The sequence below is a fragment of the Lactuca saligna genome, chromosome 6 (assembly GCF_052625555.1).
Source record: "Lactuca saligna cultivar CGN05327 chromosome 6, ASM5262555v1, whole genome shotgun sequence".
NCBI classification, from domain to species: Eukaryota; Viridiplantae; Streptophyta; class Magnoliopsida; order Asterales; family Asteraceae; genus Lactuca; species Lactuca saligna.
This window is the reverse complement of record NC_136422.1, coordinates 59,094,383-59,099,381: the sequence shown is the minus strand read 5'-3', so window position 1 is coordinate 59,099,381 and position 4,999 is coordinate 59,094,383.

Genomic DNA, 4,999 nt, shown 5'->3' with positions numbered 1-4,999 from the left:
AAATGGTCCCGTACTGGGGATGGAACTGCTTTCCCTTCACCATATACATACTCTTGAAATGACATATAATAAAAAGATGTCATCTCATCATCACCCGGTAGCATGTTTTGTCTTGGTGGTACCCCCGCCTAAAAAATTAAACATATTAAAAATGCATATAAAAGTATAATAATCAACTTTATTAATATTAAACGAATTAATTTTAAACCTGCATCTTTGACCAAATCTTGTTCACGTCCACCCATTTCATTTTTTTTGTTCCAGTCCATCGTTTCATTCGAGGCAAGTCTTTATTTTTTCTCGATGCAAATCCACATGCACGAACAGCCGAAATCATCTCATATATCCATATCTACAATTTTTTACAACAATTACAGTAATAAAGGTTAAAATTAAAATATAAAAAAAAACAATAAAACAATTTAAATATAAGAAAATTTTTATACCCTTATTGGAGCCGTAAATCCTGAGACCGAGTACTTTAAAATTTTACCACCCTCAGAAACTGATAAATTATTGTGTATCTTATTCCATGTATCTTCAAGGTCAACATAAGTAAAATCCCAGAGATAGCTACCCCAAGAGAAGCTAACAAAACAAAAAAACAAAATTGATTATTATATAAATTATAACTTTAATAAAATAGAATTTTTAATGTAAACAAAATATACCTATTCCAGTGATCCAAATTCTCAGCCAAATAAAACCAATCTTCTGGCACCCGATCGTTAACTTCTTTACCCAAAAAACCTTCACACAAAATGTATATAAAACATACTCTAACTGCATCAACATCGTCAAGTGCTAGGAATGTTCGATTTAAAATTAATCTTTTCAGGTCGCCTATTTTCACCGAACTATTAGTATGGTCCGGAAATAGCCGTTCACGAAGTAAACATCTTTTTTTACTGCTTATTAATTTTTCTGACCCTTTTCTCCCAATGTTTTTTGGATACTCCGCAAATTTGAAGCCGGTAATCAAACAAAACTCTTCCGGCCCATACACCATTTTCGTATTGCCTACTCGAAAATATAAACGTTTTATTCCATCTGGATATAAAACAGGGTCCGGCCGGATCTGATGAAGGAACATTTTATGAAACAATAACGCGTCCCCTTGTAAACGAGGGACATCAATAAAATAACCAAAGACAGTATCTCGGAAAATAGCACGTCGGGCATCATCTAAAACTTCAAATACTTCCCATATGTTACCGCCACAACCTTTTAAGTTCGCAAAGGCTTTCGTATTCATTAAACTAAAATCATGCTGCAGAAAAAACACAAAAACAAATTAGATAACTAAAAAATATTTTTTTTTAAAAATATATGATTACAAACTGCAAATAAAATTTCTTAATTACTAATATATATATTTCCCATAAAAAAACAATAACATACACATATATAAACAATTTCCCAAGTTATACAACTAATATATTAACGATAGAAAACAATATTCAACTTAAAAAATATATGATTACAAACTGCAAATACAATTTCTTAATTACTAATATATATATATTTCCCATACAAAACAATAACATACACATATATAAACAATTTCCCAAGTTATACAACTAATATATTAACGATAGAAAACAATATTCCCAAGTTATACAACTAATATATAAACATTTTATACAAACAATTTCTAACAATATATATATATATATATATATATATATATATATATATATATATATATATATATATATATATATATATATATATATATAACACAAATTTTCAACTTATACAAATGTTTTACTTAAACGACAAACACAAACAATTTCTAACAATATATATAAAACAAATTTTCAACTAATACAAATGTTTTACTTATACGACAAACACAAACAATTTCTAACATTATATATACCACAAATTTTCAACTTATACAAACGTTATACCTATACGACAAATATATATACAAACGACTATTTTGCACTTTATATAAACAACTATACGATTAGAATATACAAGATTTCAGGTTATACAACAACTAAAAAACTATTAACCCTATCAAACACAACAAAATTAAACTTTTTTAACACATCCTTAATACAACAAATGATACAAAAAAAGAGATTGTTGACATTAAAAGAGTAAAAATCTAACCATATTTGCGGGATTGTTGACATAATCCTCCATTTTCTTCAAAAACTAGCAAAAAATCCGAGCTAAGCCAAAGTTAGAGAGAGTTTTTGTGTAGAGAAGGGTGAAAAATGAAGGAAAAAAAAATGTTTTTATAGTGAAATTAAGGGGATTTCGCAGATGAGAAGCCCATTTCGCAGATGGGCCTTCTCATCTGCGAAAGTACAAGTGCCTAAAGCACAACTGTGCTTTAGGCACTTGTACTTTCGCAGATGAGAAGCCCATTTCGCAGATGGGACCTTCTCATCTGCGAAATGGGTGGTTATTTTTGGAATTTCAATTTTTTTTTTTGGCTATTTTTGTAATATCATTAGTGTAAATGACTATTTTTGTAAATTTCTCATTTAATAATCAAATTTCGTTTATATATGATTACACTTTAGGTTTGATATTTATTTAACCTTATTAACCAATTTAACGATTATAAAAATATCTTTAGAAAATATTTTAGTTAGATTAAGATTACAATTCAGTTTTTGCATTTAAATCACTACAATTTATCAATTTTAACTATTTACAAAATATTCTTTAGTTTTTTAAGAGGAATTTATTTTTATACTTGCATTGACAATGTAATGTTATATTTAAATTAACAATTTAAGTATTTTGTCCAAACTGTTCAAAAGTTGTAGTTTTAAACAGATAATGGTTTACATACAACAACATATTAAATATAATCAATTAAGTATAGTATTTTGAAAGTTAAAGACATAACTTTATATGTAGAAGTAAAAATATTATTTTAAAATTGAAATTTAGTTTATTTATGATTACACTTTAGGTTTGATATTTATTTAACCTTATTAACCAACTTATAATCATTATTAGAAAGACACTACAGTTAATCACTTTTAACTATTTACAAAAGTTCTTTGCGTTGTTCAAGTTAAATTAAAATTTATATTTAATAATAAAATTTAGTTTATATATGATTACAGTTTAGGTTTTATATTTACTTAGCATTATTAACCAATTTATAATTATTATTAGAAAAAAAATTGAAAAGTCATGGGAGTTTCAAATGAATGTGGTGAAAGGAAAAATGTTTCCTTTATATTATAATATGATATGATATGATCATAATTATAATGATAATGATAATGATATAGATGCTAACTGGATCTGAAGTAGGAAACTAAGAGAAACTACAAGAATGTTTTCTACACGAGGCATAGGTTTAAAACAGACCTGATCTGTTTCTAATTTTTTGCAACTGTAAACTAGAATTTTTCTTGTTTTTCTTTTGTTGTTATTTTTGCTGATCATGGCTTGTAGACAACGCAAAGAGACAACGCCCCACTAGATCACCTATTTGTCATATTTCATGAAGAGTCTAGAGAATTTCAGGATATGCTATATGTTAGGATACAAGAGATTGACCAAGCTCCAATATTTAACTCAATATTACCACCATAGAGGTGATCCAGCTAGTACCTTAAGCACGATAATATGATTCATAAGACGATGAGTGATTTCTATTTATTTTCATCTTTATTGTTGAATTAATTATTAGCCCTATTTAAAAATTTGGTGTACTTGTTTTTAATTTGTTTAACTAATGTTTTTAAATATTGTGGTATGATGATTTTCTTGGATTTTTAAATGTTTTCAGAAGTGTTAGTTGGCCGTGGATATTAAGTTCAAATGTTAGGTCAAAATAAGGTTTTGATTTGATTAAGTTTTTTTAAGAGGCGTTGCATCAACTAATTGTGGGGTCTCCTATTTGCACAAACAAGGAGTTGAAGAATGTATTTAAAAGAAATCACAAGAGGAATGAGCATACACGAGAGACAATGTAACGACGTAAATTTTAAAACCAATTTTTCATTTTTGTAAACATCAAAAACATCTATTAATATTTCAAATTCAAACGTGAACAATATTTTCACAACAAAATACATCCCAATGATCATAAAATAGTTTTTCCCCGACGATGTGTACGATCACGCCGGCGCCTTCCCACAGTCCTCGCTAGTACCTGAAACACATAACACAACAACTGTAAGCATAAATGCTTAATGAGTTCCCCAAAATACAACTTACGCACATATGCCCTTCCAGGCCCTGACCATATGCCCTTCCAGGCCCTGACCTTTCGGTCCATGTGTCTCAGGGGACTTCCGTCCCGACTAGGTAAACCTTCCGGTCCTATCCACGTCAACCTTACGGTCCACATCACAACGCCTTCTGGCCCATAACATATTCGCCTTCCGGCCCATAACATAATGCCTTCCAACCCATATCAAGCATATCTTACATGGCACATATAACGATTAACTTATCACACATAATACAAATATCTCATATCATATCCGACCTTCCGGTCACACAGTCAAACCCTTCCGAGTACAGTATAGTGAGAAGACTCACCTCGTGGAAAGTCTAAGATCTCGCGTCCTTGCTATCACCGAATCCCAATGACGACTCTACCTCGCCTAAACATAAAAATATCATTTAATACATAAAGACTTCCACCACTAAAACTTTACCCCTTATCATCATGCCTTAGAGGGTAAAAGACCATTTTACCCTTCCTTGACCTAAAGTCCTCATGTTGACCAAAACCCTAAAAGTCAACAAAAGTCAACTATGGGAGTACGCCGGGCGTACTGCTAGATGTACGCGGGCCAATCCCCTGGACCGGGGTCTCCACCCAGTACGTTGCGCGTACTGGAAGTTACGCCCAACGTAACCATCAGAATCCAACACTCTTCATTTCTACTCTTAATCGGTTAAGCCATTACTCCAACTTCTAGATCCAACTCTTTTAGTGTGTCTAAACCCATAAAGTCGAGACCTTTAAGACTTGGCATGGCTTAAAGGCTCCAACATCACATAACAA